Source organism: Chlorocebus sabaeus, chromosome 15 (genome assembly GCF_047675955.1).
Source record: "Chlorocebus sabaeus isolate Y175 chromosome 15, mChlSab1.0.hap1, whole genome shotgun sequence".
Classification (NCBI taxonomy): Eukaryota; Metazoa; Chordata; class Mammalia; order Primates; family Cercopithecidae; genus Chlorocebus; species Chlorocebus sabaeus.
In genome coordinates this window covers 64,513,349-64,531,810 of record NC_132918.1, presented here as the reverse complement: position 1 = coordinate 64,531,810, position 18,462 = coordinate 64,513,349, and the positions used below count along the sequence as shown (strand labels likewise).

General features: G+C 36.1%; 1 long non-coding RNA gene across 2 annotated transcripts in view; it reads left to right on the top strand.

The window, feature by feature from the left end:
* Positions 1-18,462, top strand: part of LOC103241740 (uncharacterized) — a 158,040-nt gene that overhangs the window by 49,117 nt on the left and 90,461 nt on the right. Inside the window, exon 2 of one of the 2 annotated variants that reach the window (XR_012095600.1) lies at positions 3,594-3,670. The exons of the other annotated variant lie outside the window; for it this stretch is intronic. This is a non-coding gene — a long non-coding RNA (uncharacterized lncRNA). The remainder of the gene's footprint in view (positions 1-3,593; positions 3,671-18,462) is intronic. 2 annotated transcript variants of the gene reach the window in all.

Here is an 18,462-nt window from a genome sequence, read left to right as displayed (position 1 = left end):
CAAGCTCTCTCTACCTTGAAGCTTTGGTAGAATTTTCTAGTAAAACCAGTTTTGTCCTGTGATTTCTTTTGTAAGAAGATTTGTATTTTTAGTTTTCTGAAATTATCAAAATTTTTGTTTCTTTCTGTCTTTTTAATTTTAACATAAAAACTCTTCTCAGATCATTTTATTTTTCTAAACAGTTATGTGATTTGCTTACAAGGATCAAGAAAATGTGTGTATTTCACAACCCATCCATTGTGGTAGTTCATCTTTTTTCCTAGAGAAAAAAATCAGTAAGTAATCCTAGGAAAAAGGAGAACAGGGACTGAAAGTGTTTAATAAGCTGTACTCTAGCTGGCAGACAGAACTTGACATAAGTCCTTCCCTAAGCCTCATGTCTAGAGTGTCTGGATTCATGAGCTCAATGAACTGAAGACTGCCTCTTCCCGCATGTGTGACCTAGCTCGAGTATTGCCTTCTGCTCTAGCCTCTATACTTGATTCCCACGGCTGGAGTCAAGCAGTGAGCTCACATCTACTTTGTAATGATGTTTTCCTAGAATATAGTCTCTGTATGTATCTTTTTCATCCCAACCACCTGGACCACTACCCTTTTATATTCTTTCTTTCAAAACCTCAATTCATTTATCATTTTTCCTGGGAAAGTTTCCAGAATGTAAACAGAGTTGTACTGTCTGTATTTCATGTCATTTCCGTATCTATTACTTATTCCCTCCACTTCATTTGTTACACTTACTATTTTAAAAACTTTCTACTGAAATACAATATATATCACAAATGTGTACATCAAAAGTACACAGATTTATAAATTTTCAAAGACATTGCATTTTATATTTTTGTATCTTGATTGCTCCCATTATACTGTGAGCTAACCAGTGGTTCTCCATAACATTTCTAGGACTTATCACACAGTGGCTGAAACAAATATTAAACAAACGATAGATACTCATATTTTCTCATTTACATGTTTGGTTTCTAGTTACTGACTATACAGCAATGTATTAATTTCTCTTAACACTGTGAAGTTGCTGCTATTATTGCCAGTTTTCTGAGGAGAAAACAGTATATGTTTCTTGCTTAAAATAACAAGTGGGAGATTGAATTGTTGGCCCCAACACATCTTCCTTCTCACAAACAAGCGTGTTGCCATATACTTTTGCTGTTTTTCCTACCACCATGGGTAGAATATTTTTCTCTAATCCTTGACTGTGGGCTCAGCCATGTAACTTGTTTTGGCCGATTGAAAATTAGCAGATGTGATGTAAGCAGAGGTTTGTAAAGGGCATTTATTGTCAAGCACTCTTGTGCCTCTGCCATTACTGCGAAAAGAGCTCTCCCTGTGCGGCTGTTGCTCCTCAGGCTGAGTCTTAGAATGAGAAACATGAAGTGGAATTAAGCCAATTTAACCCAGCCTGGCTCAGCTGATCTACTCACCTGAGTGAGACAATTGAGCACAATAGAGATGCCTCAGTCAACCCAAAGTTTGAGATAGTTGCATATCACTGAGAGTACTGTTTATTGTTATGTAGCCCTGACTCACTAATTTAGCCAATGTAAACAGATTTGACTGACACTCAGATCACGTTTTTAAGCAAAGTACAATTCTCTCTTCTTTGATACATTTTCCAATCAAGTGTTTAGGCCTCCTCTTCATGTATCTTCTAGTTCCTGATTCAATACAAAAAGTCTTTTAAAATACAAAAAATCTATTTACCCTTCATTTATTTTTTCTCTCCTTTCTTCCTTTTTCCTTCTTTCCTTCCCTCTTCTTTCCCTCCATCCCTTCCTTTTCTCACCTTTCTCATGAGTATTGTAGTACTATTTGTCTAGGTATTCTATTTCATTTACTATAATGTGAGTAGTTTACCATCAATATTCTGCACACTTTATATAATTTTTTTGTCTTCTCCTTTGAGTAAATATTGAAGCACGGGAATTATTCTGTACCCAATTTTCCATAGCTTGGGATGGTCTTAGAAGAAGAGCTAACCATAGTCTTTGTTGATGGTCCTAGGTCTTTTGCATTGTGTTCAAAGTCTTGTATTTGAGTCCACTCCTATTTCCTGTTTCCTTGGGGATATGGCTTTGGGTTTTGGATCATTTTTTCTATTCATCATGAAAATCTGAAAAATGTTGATTTCTGGCAATTTATGTTGCCAGCATTGAGAGTCCATAGTGGAAGGCAGGTGCTTCCAGACTTCAGTGACTTTTCATTTCTCTTCTCTAAACTGCCTGCTCTCACTCTCAGTTGCTTTCTCTCCTAATTGGTAGAAATAATTCTTGGGATTTATTTCACTCATGTTCTTTCCACATTATTGGTTCTGAAAACCGGAAAAGGCTTAGGAAATATACAATCAAGCTAGACATTTCCATTTAATTTTTAGGTCACTACTTTTTGTAATGGATGAAATTAATATTCTTATTTAGTTGCCATTGTTAAATCAACTTCCTGTTTTTATTTCTTTCTGTTCATGTCATTATGTATTTTAGGGAGACACATTTCTCTTTTCTAAGATATTGGCCACAGCCACCACTGTGTTATTGACACTGATTCTTTAGCCTTTTCTATTTGTTTAGTTGATGAAGTTCAGCAGCCATTTGCAAGATTTTCTTTTTCTTCTTTGTCTATTATTCTATATTTCCAATTTATTTAGTTTTAAGACATCATAATGTTACTGAGACATGATTCATATACCATACCTTTAAATCTATCCAATTGAATTATATAATTCATCAGTTTTTAGTGTATTCAGTTGTGTAACCACTAATTCAATTAACTTTACAACATTTTCTTCACCCACAAAAGAAAATACATACCTATTATCAATCACTTCGCATTTTTCCTCTAACACCCCAGCCCTAGGCAACAAATGATTTACTTTCTGTTTCTCTACACAAGCCTATTCTGGACATTTCTAATCAATGGTGTCATACAACATGTGGTATTTTGTGACTAGGTTATTTCATTTAGCATAATGTTTTCAAGGTTAACTATATTGTAGTATGTATCCATTTTTATTGCTTTCCTTAAAAAAATTTTTTTCAGAGCATTTTTAGGTTCACAGCCACATTGACAAGAAGAAACAGATATACCACATACCCTCTGTGCCCACACATACATTGCTTCTTCCACTGTCAGTATCTCTCAGCAGAGTGGCACATTTGTTACAACTGATGAACCTACAGTGACATATCATTATCATTCAAACTCCATAGCTTACTTTGAGGTTCACTCTTGGTGACATACATTCTATGAGTTTGGACAAATGTAAATGACACGTATTCTCCATATAGAGTTTTACAAAATGATTTCACTACCCTAAAAATTCCCTGTGTTTCTTCTATACATCTGATCTTCTTACTGTCTCTGTATTTTTTTCTTATCCAGAATGCTGTATAGTTGGAATCATACAGTATGTACCCTTTTCAGATTGTCTTATTTGACTTTATGATGTGCACTTAAGTTTTCTCCCTATCTTTTCATGGTTTGATAGCCTGTTGCTTTTTAGCACTGAATAATATTCCATTGTCTGGATGTACCACAGTGTATCTATCCATTCATCTACTGAAGGACATCTCGTCTGCTTCCAGGTTTTGGCAAGTATGAATAAAGCTGCTATAAACATCCATGTGCAGTTTTCGAAGACAAAATATATGAACTCCTCTGTGTAAGTACCAAGGGATGCAATTGTTGGAATATATGTTAATAATATGTTTAGTTTTATATGAAACTGTCAAACTATCTTCCAAAGTGGTTGTATCATTTTGCATTCCTACTAGCAATGAATGAGAGTTCCTGTTGCTCCATATACTCACCAGGATATGGTGCTGTCTGTTTTGGATGTTGGCCAAATAGGTGTGTAGTAGTATCTCATGGTTGTTTTAATTTGCAATTCCCTAATGACACATGATGTTAAACAACTTTTTGTATGCTTATTTATCATCTGCATAAATTCTTAGGTCAGATGTCTGTTCAAGTGTTTGGCTCATTTTATTTATTTATTTAATTTTTCTTATTGTTGAGTTATAAGAGTTCTCTGTATGTTTTGAATAAGAATCCCTTAAAAGATATGTCTTCTGAACGTATTTTCTTCCAGTTTGGGGATAATCTTCTCATTCTCTTGGGAGTGTTTTTTGCAAATCAGAAGTTTTATATTTTAATGAGGCCCAGCTTATCAACTCCTTTTTTCATGGACCATGACTTTGAGGTCATATCTAAAAAGTCACTGCCACACACAAGGCTATGTAGATTTTCTCCTATATTATCTTTCAAGAGCTTTATAGCTTTGTGTTTTGCATGTAGGCCTGGGATTTATTTTGAGTTAGTTTTTCTGAAGGGTGTAGGGTTTGTGTTTAGATGCTTTTTTTTTTTTTTTTTTTTTTTGCATATTGACACCTAGTAGTTTCAGAATCATTTGTTGAAAGGCTTTCTTTTCTTCATGGTATTGACTTTGCTCCCTTGTCAAAGATCACTTGACTATATTGACATAGGCCTGTTTCTGAGTTTTCTATTCTGTTCCATTGATCTATCTTTGTATACTTTTACCAGTACTACAGTGTCTTGATTACTGTAGTTTTATGGCTTGCATTTGGCTAGTGTCAGGCCTCCAACTTTGTTCTTCTCTTTTTTTTTTTTTTTTTTTTTTTTTTTTTTGAGACGGAGTCTCGCTCTGTCGCCCAGGCTGGAGTGCAGTGGCTGGATCTCGGCTCACTGCAAGCTCCGCCTCCCAGGGTTACGCCATTCTCCTGCCTCAGCCTCCCGAGTAGCTGGGACTACAGGTGCCCACCACCTCGCCCGGCTAGTTTTTTGTATTTTTTAGTAGAGACGGGGTTTCACCGTGTTAGCCAAGATGGTCTCGATCTCCTGACCTCGTGATCCGCCCGTCTCGGCCTCCCAAAGTGCTGGGATTACAGGGTTGAGCCACCGCGCCCGGCCGTTCTTCTCTTTCAATATTGTTTTGGTTACTCTTGGATTTTTGCCTCTCCACTTTAGAATCAATTTTTGGTATTCACAAAATATCTTGCTAGGAGTTTGATGGACACTACATTGGATCTATAGATCAAGTTGGAAAGAATTGACATTTTGAGAATTTTGAGTCTTTGTATTCATGAATATGGAGTCTTCCCCCTGTTTATTTAGTTTTTTTCAATTGTTTTGTCAGAGTTTTGTAGTTTTCCTCATTTGAATCTTGTACATATTTTGTTAGAATTATAACTGAATATTTCGTTTTGGGGAGTGCTAATGTAAATAATATTATGGTTTTAATTTAAACTTCCATTTGTTTATTGCTGTTACATAGAAAAGTGATTGGCTTTTGTACATTAACCTTGCAAGTTTTTGGTCATGACAGAAATTGGTCTGTAGTTTTCTTGTGATACTTCGGTTTGGTTTTTGCTTTAGGGCAATACATAGAATGAGTTAGGAAGTATTTCCTTTGCTTCTATCTTTTGGAGAAGATTATAGAAAATTGATGTAATTTCTTCCTTGCTGTTTGGTAGAATTTACTAGTTAATCCGTGTGGGCCTGATGCTTTCTGTTTTGAAAGTATATTGTTTAGTGATTCAATTTCTTTAACATATATAGGCCTATTCAGATTGTCTTTTTTATTGTGTGAGTTTTGGCAGATTTTGTCTTTCAAGGAATTGGTCCATTTCATCTTGGTGATCAAATTTTAGGGCACTGAGTCATTCATATTCTTACTTTACTATTCTTTTAATGTTCAAAGAATCCGTAGTGATGCTCCTTCTTTCATTTCTAATTTTAATAATTTCTGTTCTTTCTCTTTTTTCTTAGATACACTGGTTTAAAGCTTATTGATTTTATTGATCTTTTCAGAGAAGCAAGTTTGGGCTTCATTTATTTTCTTTATTGATTTCCTGTTTTCAGTTTCATTGATTTCTACTCTAATTTTTATTTCTTTTCTTCTGCTTACATTGGATTTAATTTGTTCTTCTTTTCTAGTTTCCTAAAGCGGAAGTTTAGGTGATTGATTTTATGTTTTTCTTTTTTACAATATATGCATTCAGTGCTATCACATTTCTTTCTAAGTACAGATTTCACAGCATCCCATAAATTTTGATAAGTTGTATTTTCATTTTCACTTAGTTCAAAGTATTTTAAAATTTATCTTGAGATTTCTTTTTTGACCCACTTATTATTTACAAGGATATTGTTTATTCTCTATGTATATGTGATTTTTAAATTTTTTTGTTGATGATTTCTAATTAGATTCCATTGTGATCTGATAGCTGATATTGTATGATTTCTATTCTATTTGCTTTTCCTTTCCATTTACTTGGTGCCCAACCCATTCATTTACTTTTAATTTAAATGTGCCTTTAAATTTAAAGTAGGTTTCTTGTGGGTACTTATATGTTAAGGTGTAACTTGTGGCTCACAGTGTAGTTTATCTTCAAGAATGTTCTATGTGAACTTGAGAAAAATATGCATTTTGCTTTTGTTTGATGAGGTACTCCATCGATGTCAATTATATCCAGTTGAATAATGGTACTGTTGAGTTCAACTGCATCTTACTGATGTTCCGCCTGCTAGATCTGCCCATTTTTGATAGAAAGATGTTGTTGTCTCCAACAACTATAATAGTAGATTTATCTATTTCTTCTTGCAATTCTATCAGTTTTTGCCTCATGTATTTTGATGCTCTGTTGTAGGTGCATACATATTAAGGATTGTTATGTGTTCTTGGAGAACTGACAAAACTGATAATGAGTTTATCATTATGTAATGCCCCTCTTTATCTCTAATAACTTTAAAACCTCCACTGTCTGAAATTAACATAACTACTCCTGCTTTCTTTTAGTTAGTATTAGCATGGTATCACTTTTCTCTTCCATTTACTTTTTATTTTTAATTTTTTTTCTTTTGAGACAGAGTCTATCTCTGTCATCCATGCTGGAGTGCAGTGGCATGATCTCAGCTCACTGCAACCTCCATCTCCTGGGTTCAGTTGGTTCTCTTGCCTCACTCTTCCAAGTAGCTTGCATTACAGGCGTGTGCCACCACACCCAGCTAATTTTTGTATTTTTAGTTGAGATAGGGTTTCACTATGTTGGCCGGGCTGGTCTTGAACTTCCAGCCTCATGTGATCCACCCACATTGGTATCCTAAAGTGCTGGGATTACAGGTGTGAGCTACAGTGCCCAACCCATTCATTTACTTTTAATTTAAATGTGCCTGTATATTTAAAGTACTTTTCTTGTGGGTACTTATAGTTGAGCCTTATTTTTTAATCTACTCTGACATTCTGTGTCTTTTAAGTGTTGCATTTAGACCATGGACATTCAAAATGATTACTGATATAATTGGATTAATATTTGCCACATTTATTGCTGCTTTGTTTGTTCCCTTTTTCTTTGTTCTTATTTTTGTCTTCTACTCTTTTTCTGCTTTTTGTGATTTTAATTGAGAATTTTATATGATTCTATTTTTTCTCCATTCTTAGCATATCAGTTACATTTATTTATAATGTATGAATATCATTATCATGTATCAATATCACACAGTATTATAATGTATCAGTATCATATCAGTTACATTCATTTAGAAACTTATTTTAGTGGTTGCCCTAGAGTTTGCAAATACATTTACAACTAATTCAAACCCACTTTCAAGTAACACTGTACTGCTTCAAAGGCAGTGTGACTACCTTATAACAAAATAATCCTCATTGCTGCTTCTCATCCATTATCTCATTGCTATCATTTATTTCACTCATATATAAGTGTGTATAACACACATATATATGTATTCAAAATGGGATAGTTCCCTTGGCCCCTTCAAGAGTGGGACTTGTGAAGGGGTGGCTCATTTACTGAGCCCACAGCTCTGAATCCTTCATGAAAGGGGAGCATGCAGGTGAGCATGCAAGAGACAAAGCTAACAAATGCTGGAACCAGCTGATGGCTCCTGTCTGGTGTGAGGAGTCTCTGTGTGGGCCCCCTTGGCAGCATCCTAGCATGTTACAATGCTCCTTTAGCACTGTCATCTGGGAGGGGGTGCCTGTGAGCCCCAGAGCCCCAGAGGGCACGTTACCAACTCAGTGAGCCTTTTGCCTCATTGTATGGAGCAGCTGCCCACTGCCAGCAAGGGCAAAGGGCCAATGTGGTAGCCTTTTATGGGTTCCCACACCCAGTGTATCCCAAGGTTTTGTCTGGTGCCCAAGAAGAATGAGGTCACACAGACTTGAAGGATGGTGAGAGTGGAGATTTTATTGAGTGGTGGAACTGGCTCTCAGAGGGATGGGGAGCTGGAAAGGGGATTGAGTGGGAAGGCAGTCTTGCCCTGGAGTTGAGCTTTCCCCAGCAGTTACTAACCATCCATAGCAAACATCTCTCTGACTGTAGTCTCCAATGTCCAGCTACTTCTTCTCTCGACATTCAAATGCTTCTCTCTCCTGTGTGTGTGTGAGCTGAGTCTGTGGTTTGGGGTTCTTATGCATACAGGATGGGGGCATGGTGGGCGAAAAGGCATCATTCAGGTGGGAAAACAAGGATGTGAAGTTTTCACTTAGGGCCGTGGGTCTAGACTTGAGGGTGGAGCCCTCACCAGAAACCCTGCCCTCTTCTACCCAGGATTTCCCTGCCTCTTGTCTGTATTATACACATACATAACTAATATATTGTTGCTGTTTTTATTTTGAAAAAACTATTATCTGTTAGGTCAATTAAGAATAACAAAAAAAAGTTTCTATTTTACTTGCATTTATTCCTTTTTTGATGCTCTTTCTTACTTTATGGAGATATGAGTTTATGACCTATATCATTTTCTTTCTCTGTAAAAATCTTTTTTTGTTTAACATTTCTTGCAATGCAAGTTCATCAATATTTGTTTGTCTGCCAAAGTCTATTTCTCCTTTGCTTTTGAAGGATAATTTCACACGGTACAGAATTCTAGGTTGGTGGGTTTTTTCTTTCCCCAATAATTTAAATATTTCACTCTACTTTCTTATTGCTTGTTTGGTCTCCAAAGAGAAATCAGATGTATTTCTTTTTTGTTTCTCTATAAAGTTAGCTGTTTTTAGTTTAGAATTTCCTTTAAAAAATACTAAAAATGGAGTTATATGATCCAGCAATCCTGCTGCTAAGTCTATACCCCAAAGAAAGGAAATCAGTGTATCAAACAGATATCTGCACACTCATGTTTATTGCAGCATTATTCACAATAGCTAAGCTTTGGAAGCGATGTATATGTCCATCAGCAGACACACAGATAAATAAAATGTGGAGCATATACACAATTGAGTACTATTCAGCCATAATAACGAATGAGATCGTGTCATTTACAACATGGATGGAACTGGAGGCCATTACATTAAACAAAATAAACCAGGCACAGAAAGACAAACTTTTCATGTTCTCACTTATTTGTGAGAAATAAAATTGAAACGATTGAACTCATGGAGATAGAGAGTAGAACAGTGGTTACCAGATGCTAGAAAGTGTAATGACTAAGGGAAGAGACAATGGTTGAATGTGTACAAAAATACAGGTAGATAAAATGAATAACATCTAGTATTTTATAGCACAACAGAGTGACTCCAGTCAATGATAATTTATTTTACATTTAAAAATAACTAAAAGAGTATAATTGGATTGTTTGTAACACAAAGAAGGGATAAATGCTTCAGGTAATGAGTACCCCATTTACCCTGATGTGATTATTGCACATTGTATGCCTGTATCAAGATATTTCATGTACCCCATAAATATATACACCTACTATATATCTACAAAAAAGAAAAAAAAACTAAAAGCAATAAAGTTAGCTGTTTTATCACCCTATGGCTTCTTTCAGGATTTAGGAAAAAAAACCCTTTGATTTTCTATAGTTTGAAAATGGCATGCTTAAGTGTAGTTTTTTGTTGTTGTTTGTTTGTTTTTTGTCATTTATCTTCCTTGGTGTTCTCTGTGCGTCCTGAATCTGTGGTTTGGTGTCTGATATTGATTTGGAAAAATTCTCAATTATTATTGTTTCAAATATTCTGTTTTTTCTTTTTTCTTCCAGTATTCCCACTACATGTAAGTTATACTTTTGGTAGTTATTCCACAGTTTGTGGATATTTTGTTCTCCCTCTGTCCCCACCTCTTCACCCTGCTCAATCTTTCTCCTCTTTGCTTTCCAGATTTGAAAGTTTCTATTGATATAGTCTCAAGTTTGGAGACCTTTTTATCTGCCATGTCTAGTCTACTAAAAAGCTCATCAAAGGCATTCTTTATTTTTGTTAGTGTTTTCTTGTGTCCAGCATTTTCTTTTGGTACTTTCTTAGAATTTCAGTTTCTCTGCTTGCATTGCCCATCTGTTCTTGCATGCTGTCTCCTTTATCCATTAGTATTCTTACCATATTAATAATGTTTTAAAATTTCCTGATAATTTTAAATTCCCTGCTGTGTCTGGTTCTGATGCTTTCACTGTCTTTTCATACTGTTTTTTTTTTTTTTTTTTTTTTGCCTTTTAGTTTGCCTTGAATTTTTTCTTAATAGTCAAACCTGATATGTCAGATCAAAGGAACTGCTATAAATAGGTCTTTAGTAATGTGATGGTGAGGTGTGTGGAAAGGGAAGGATTGTATAGTTCTACAAGTAGATTTCAGTCTTTTAGTGAGTTTGTCTCTCTGGACTGCGAACTTTACACATGCTTCTCCATCCTTTCCCCAAACCTTAAGTGGAACAAAATGGCTAAAATAGGCTTGAGTTGGGTATTTTTCTTCTCCCAAGTCAGTTGGGCTTTCCCTAGGAAATTAGGCTCTGGTTAACTGGTTTCTTTTGAGGACAGACCTTATTAAGAACAGGGTGCACTTACTTCAGAATGGATCCTTTCCCTTCTCCTTTGCTGGAAGCATGGAAGTATTTATTGCTGATGTTTTCTGTGAGAACTTGGTCAAGTTCCTGGTGATAAAACTCACAAACGTGTCAGTACCCTCCTATGACTAGGTCCCCCTGAAGTTTTTAACTCTCAGACTTGTCCACAGTTAGCCTGCAGCAATTTGTCAATGACAGCTCAGGTTTTTCTACTTCAGCACTGATTCCTGGGGAGATTTGTTCTCTGGTATGTGGAGATTCTCTCTATCTGCCTGTATTTCCAGTTTGGGAGATAGCAGATTTACCCTGTGACTTTGCTTCTGTGAAGTATCTAAGTTGTTTTTATTTATTTATTTTTTAGTTTGTTTAGCTTTTTACTTATTTTTACCTATTGTTTGGACAGAGTGGCAACTTCCAAGCTTGCAGAACTGGAAACTGAACTTCATTTTGTTTTTAATCACATCTTTGAAATGGAAAATTAGCACTTGTCAATAAATTAAGACAAATACAACACTTTCAAAACAGTTTATCAATGACTTTCAAAGAAGTTTGTTTTTTTCTGTTTTTTTTTTTTTTTTTTTTTTTTTGCAATTTAAAGACTTTGTAGTGAAATTACTTTCCAAAATTTAAAACAGAACTTTTATTTGAGTTTCCACATTCCTCAAATATTAATAATTGCTTGGGAAAAAATGGATTGTGTTTTCCTTTAAAATATACACAAAACCTGTTTTCAATGGCGATTACAAGAAAAACTATAATAAGGTTATTTTATATAATCTGGTATTACTTTATAGTACAAAAACTAAAAAGAACTAAAGTTTTATTGTTTTAAAGCTGGGATTCCAATCCAAATTTTGTCATTTACTAAATAAGAGTTTTTCCACGTGAGTTTCCCTGGGTATTAGGTTCTGCATTTGAAAAATAAGAAATATAGTACCCACATGAGTTAGGTCTTGAATTGTTACACGAATCAAACTGAGTAATATGTATGAAATTTCTCATAAATTTAAATTGATACATCAATTAAAGTTGTTTATTTTCTCAACACTAAATGAAGAACTCCAGAAACTCCTAAGAAAGCTTGACAATTGTGGAGTTAAAAACAATTTGAAAGCAGCAAAGAGTCCATAACTTGAGCTAATATTCCTTCATTTCAAGTTAAGGTCTTTGGTAACCAAGTAATAATATGAATGTTGAGAAGGGAAACAATCAATGGTGACACCCTCTGACCCTCCCTCTCCTCTTTCTCAATTTTAGGTTAGTAGACAATTTTTTAAAAAGAAGAAATAAATAAAGGAGTTAACCACCTGATAGTTCAGTCAAAAAATAATGGGAGAGCATTGTGTTTCACAGGAAGTCAATTAGTTTCACAAAATGACTCATGTAACAAAAAAAGTCTTATTATCTTTTCTTTTGAAAGAGAAATGATTGATACCAGACCTTGATACTAGATTAAATTAAGACCCATCAGGTGAAACAAAATTGTTTTCTTCCTTAATTTTCTATGTATCTGAATCAAATTATTTCATTTTGTTTTCTTTTCCATTGCTACTCACTAATTTATTATTATTGTTGTTGCTTGTTGTTGTTAAGGCAATTTACCTAGACGAGCTAAAAGTATCCTGAGTCATCTAAGGTTTGAGGTTGTCTGTCTTGGACCCAGAATACTGGTTCCCAGATGTAAGTCAAAGGAATTAAGATGGGAAATTATTACATTTTGCTGGCTCAGTCCTGGGATAGCGTTACACTTGGGCTCAGTCTCATTCTTGCTTCTTCTTTCCCTGTGGATTCTTTTCAGATATCATGGGTCATTTAGTGAATAATGGTTGTAAGCCCAAGTACAGAATCCAGACTAAGTTTGGGTTCAAATCCCTTCTCTTAATCATCTATGTGATCTTAGGTAGATGACCTCGTCTCTTTTGGCCACAGTTTTCTCATAAATAAAATGGAGATATTTAAAATACCTCCTTCTTAGATTTGCTAGGAATGTCACAGAAATGGCACATGTATACCTATGAAACAAACCTGCATGTTTTGCACATGTATCCCAGAATTTAAAGTAAAATTAAAAAAAAATCTAGCACTTATTAAATGCTCATTATTGTTAGAATATTCTAGAATTTAAATTCAAGTGAAATCTTAAGACCATAATATCTTCGTTCTGAAAAACATTTGATTTCAGCTAGCCAACTTGTCTGTCAATAAGACAGTGCTTCTCCAACACATGCAGGGCTATTTGTTTTTCCTTTGGTCTCAGTGTCTTTTAAAATAAACTCATGTTTAAATCTAAAGCAAATCCAAACTACTTTAGCAATGGTGAATATTTCCTTGCTAAAAATAAGACTTACCTCACTCCTTAAGTCAAGCTGGAGTTTCCTGTGGAGGCCAAATGCCGAAAGCCTGCTGAGAGAGCAGCATGTGATGAATCACCAGAAAAGATGAAAATGATCATACTCTGGAAACACATTTTGTGAACACAAAGACCACAGAGTCTCCTCTCTCCATACCATCAGGCTATTACCACTTCAATCTCAGGGCATTACAGTAAGACAGCAATGATGATAAACTCTGAACTTGTTTGGTAAGGGGTCAGAAGAAGGGAGGCCATAGATCTGAAGGTATTTTTATAATATTATCCTGTCCTTTGTATTACATACTTGTTTTTATTTTGTGAAATTGTTCTTGGTCTGGTGTAAGGAACATGAGACTAACACTTACAGTGTGTTCTAGACCAGTGGATCTCAAAGTGTAGTTTCCAGACCAGCAGCAACAGCATCACCTGAGAATTTGTTTGAAATGCAATGCTTGGTTCCATCAAAGAACTATTGAATCAAGAACTCTGCTCGTGGGGCTTAGAAATCTGTGTTTTAATAACAGGTCCCCCAGGTGATTCTAATGCATGATTAAGTTTGAGAACCAGTTACAAGAAGCTGGAGAACCAAGTCTCCTGTGCTAGCTCTGCAGTTTGTTTCCCTGTGGACTTGAGTTAGACCTCTTAGAACTTGAGCCCTCCTCTGCAAAAGATAAATGGAGATAACGGGCCATTGGCAAGAAGACAATATGTGAGGGTGCTTTATAAACTATATGATATATACTTGTGTCATTTTATTTAAGTCTACTAATATAGGCTTCAGAAAATTATGTCAGAAGGGGATTAATCAGATTTTTTTTTTGAAACTGAATGATTTTTTTAATTAAAAAAAGATAAAATAGCCATAAAGCTATTCTCAAAGCTTAGGGCTGCTTTCATGAGCAGACCAAACTAGACCAGTCAGAACAACCCACAGGGGCAGTGGCCAGGGAGGTGGGAAGCAATCCCAGAATTGTGCCAAGGCGCGGGTTCCACTGGGGAAAAGAGAACAATGGTTTTTCATCTCCCTTTTACAATTAATTGTATTTCTTTGACTCACATTAGACTGCCTCTTTCTTTGTAGTACAATGAAGATGAAAGATCACTTGAGTTACCCCCAAGATCATAAAGCCACAGTCGAAAAGTTAGTTTGAGTAAAATACCTTCATAAAATTACAGCTGGCAAAAGGGAAGCCTGACTGTTTGGACCCCAGCAAATATATTCTTTCTGTCCTCAAGAGAATACATTAGCATCTTCCTGAATCCTGATTGAAAAGACTCAAGCTCATTCTCTAATCATTCAAAAAGGATGCAATTTTCTAGTGACAATAAGGGCTATTAAATGTCCCAGTTGGAAATGAGAATAATGTGTGGCTCATCCAGCCAAATTCCAAATCAGTATTCTTCCTTAGCATCAATCAAATTGGTGATGCTGTCTATTTCTATATATTGCTTATGGGTTATTTATATGTGCCATTGGATTTTATAGAAATATTTAAAATATAATATCTACATATGAAATGTCTTTGCTCTCAAGTGATATTTTCAAAGTCATAAGTAATAATGTAAACATAAATATAAAGCCATTTGTTTTTATACAGTGAAAATGCTCTTTGTAAGAATTGCTATCCCTTTTCATTTCAAAGCTCTTTCTTCCTTTAAGGTACCACAGGCATACAGAAGACACTTTTTTCAAAGAAATGGCATATTAGGTTTCAAATGCCCAATATTAAGCTACATTTACCATGTGTACTAATCAAATTATGCATGTTCCTTGCAGGTTCAAGGAAAAAATATCATATGACAGGGAGGTTGTTGTGGTAGAGATCTTTTCCATGAGATAAGCATACCTGGTTCTGTGTCATTTACCAAGCCAACCTTACTACAGAAAGGCTGCCATGAATGGGGTCTCTCGGCATACTTGGAAATTATGACTTAGAGAACGAAGTTGAAGAGGAGCCAGCATTGCCCAAACCTTGAATCTACCCCACATCCAGCTCTGAGTCAAAAATCAGTATAGAAAGCTCCCTGGCTTTAAACACTAGATTTAAGATACCCTACTGCTACCAAAACATGAGGTTAGAATACTTCAAATTAATTTCTAGATTTACCACCAATAGGTTGACTATGGTGTGCCCATTCACGGGAGTACAACAATTTCCCTCTAACACAAAATAGGATAAATATACTAGTAAGATTATGTTACTATCTATACTGCTGTAGTCTGTGTGTTTGTTTGTTTTTTGTTTTTGTTTTTTCTTTTTCACTTTTAATAGACTTTATTTTAAAAGCCATTTTAGGTTTACAGCAAAATTAAGCAAAAGGCACAGTTTCCATATATTCCTTGCCCCTGACACACCCACAGCCTCCTCCACTATCAACGTCACTTATCAGAAAGATACATTTGTTACACCTGATGAATGTACACTGATGTATCACTGCCACCCAAATTCCATAGTTTGTACTAGGGTTCACTCTTGGTGCTCTATATCTGATGAGTTTAGACAGATGTATAATACATGTATTTACCATTGTAGTATCACACACATTAGTTTCCATGTCCTAAAAAATCCTCCGTGCTTTTTCTATTCATTTCTCTCTTCCCTCAAGCCCTGACAACCACTGACCTTTTTTTCACAGTCTCTACAGTTTTGCCTTTTCCACAATGTCATGTAGTTGGAATCATACAGTATGTAGCCTATTCGCATTGTCTTCTTTCACTTAGTAGTATGCATTTAAGGTTACTCTCTTTCTGCGGTTGATACCTGTATTAGGCCATTTTTGCATATCTATAAAGAAATACCTGAGACTGAGTAATTTATAAAGAAAAGAGGTTTAATTGGCTCACAGTTCTGCAGGCAGTACAGAAAGCATGGCACCAGCATTTGCTTCTGATGAGGGCATCGGAAAGCTTCCAGTCATGTTGGAAGGCAGATGGAGAGCAGGCATGTAATATGGCAAGAGCTGGAGCAAGAAAGAGGGAGCAAGAGTGAGAGTGGGAAGGTTCTACACACTTTAAAATGACCAGATCTCCCTCGTGTGAAGACAGAGCAAGAACTCACTCATGCACCAAGGGCATGACACTAAGCCTTTCATGAGGGATCTACTCCCATGACCAAAACACTTTCTACCAGGTCCCACTTCCAATGCTGGGTATTACATTTTAACATGAATTTTGGAGGCAACAAACGTCCAAACCATATTACTTAGCCCCTCCCTACCTGCCAAATAGCATATACTTTTCATATTGCAAAATACAATAGTGCCTTCCCAACAGTCCCCAGAAGTCTCAAATTGTTCCAGTCCTGGCTCAAAGATGGCAAGGTCCAAAGTCCAAAGTCTCATCTAGCGATGGAGTTCCTTCCAACTATAAGCCTATGAAATCAGAACCAAGTTATTTATTTCCAAGATACAATGGCAGTGCAGGCATTGAGTAGACATATCCATTCCAAAAGAAAGAAATTGGTCAAAAGAAGGGGACTATAGGCTTCATACAAGACTAGAACCCAGCAGGGCAGCCACTAAATCTTAAAATTTCAAAATAGTCTTTTTTGACTTCATGTCCCACCTCCAGGACATGGAGTGGCGCAAGGAGTGGGCTCCCTAGGTCTTGGACAGCTCTGCAGCTGTGACTTTCCAAGGTGCAGCACTCATGGGTGCTTTCATGAGTTGAAGTTGAGTTCCTATAGCTTTTCTAGGCTCAGGATGCAAGCTTCCTGTGGCTCTGCCATTCTGGGGGCTGAAGGGTGGTGGCTCCCTTCAACACCTCCGTGAGGAAACGTCCTTGTGGGGACTCTGTGTTGGGGGTCCAACCCAACATTTACCCTCTGCACTGCCCTATTAGAGATTCTTTGTAAAGGCTCTGCCTCTGTGGCAGGCTTCTTCCTGGGCACCCAGGTCTCAAACAACCTCTAGAATCTAGGAGGAAGCTGCAAAGCCTTCACACTTGCATCCTGTATGCCTGCAGATTTAACACCAAGTGGAAGGTACCAGAGTGGCAACCTGAGCTGTACTTGTAGCTCTTTGAGCCACTGCTGGATCTGGAGCAGCCAGGATCTTGGGAGCAGTGTCTGGAGGCTGACCAGGGGCAATGAGGCCCTGGGCCTCGCCCCTGCAATTATTCTTTCCTCCTCTGCAGTTTGGACTTGTGATGAGAGGGTCTGTCTCTAAGATTTCTGAAATGCCTTCTAGGTCTTTTCCCCATTGTCTTGGATATTAGCACTTGGCTCCCTTTTAGTCATGATAATCTCTCTAGTAAGTGGTTACTCTACAGCCTGCCTGGATTCTTTTCCTGCCATATAGCAAGGCTAGAAATTTCCCAAACTTTTACACTATACTTCCCTTTTAAATATAAGTACCAACTTTAGGTCATTTCTTTGCTTCCATATCTGATCATAGGTTGTTAAAAGTAGCCAGACCACCTCTGAAATGCTTTGCAGAAATTTCTTCTGGCAGGTACCCTAAATCATCACTCTTATGTTCAAATATCCACAGATCCCTAGAACATGTGCACAATGCATCCAAGCTTTTTGCTAAGGCATAACATGGGTGACTTCAGCTAGGACTTCTAGCACAATGGTAAAATAAGTAGCAAGAGAAGACATTTTCTAATTTCTTAATAGTAGGTATAATGTAACCAGTAGGTTTAGTGTAGATGTTATTTTTCAAGGTGAGGGAGTTCTGCTCTACTTATTGTTTGCTGATAGTTTTTTTAATGTAATAAAATATTTTAATTAATTAAGTGTCCTAAATTGAAAAAATGAATCTGCTCACAGTTTGAGCTCAAATCTATGTTTCTAAACTTGCTTGGAATGTACTAGCTCTCTGATTGGTCTCCTCTCATCTTAAACATTTTATAGGCTCCAGTTCAGGTATTTCCTTTCTCTAAAACCTTTCTTGATCACCTTAGCCCAAACTGGCCTTTTCCTCCCCTAAACACAGTGCCATATTTTAAATTAACACATTGTAATTGTACACATTTATTGTATACATAGTGATGTTTTGACACAATGTATAGTAATCAAATTAGGTAATCATGCTGAGTTTTTTAAAAATTATGAATGGGTGTTGAATTTTGCCAAATGACTTTTCTGCATCTTTTGATAGTTGTGTGATTTTTCTTTTATAAGGTGTTGATGTGACGAATTATATTAATTGATTTTAAAATGTAGAACTAGCCTTGCATACCTGGAATAAATGCCATTTGATAATGAGGTATAATGGTTTTTATACATTGTTAGATTCAAGTTTTAAATTTTTTGTCAAGGATTTTTCATGTATGTTTATGAGATA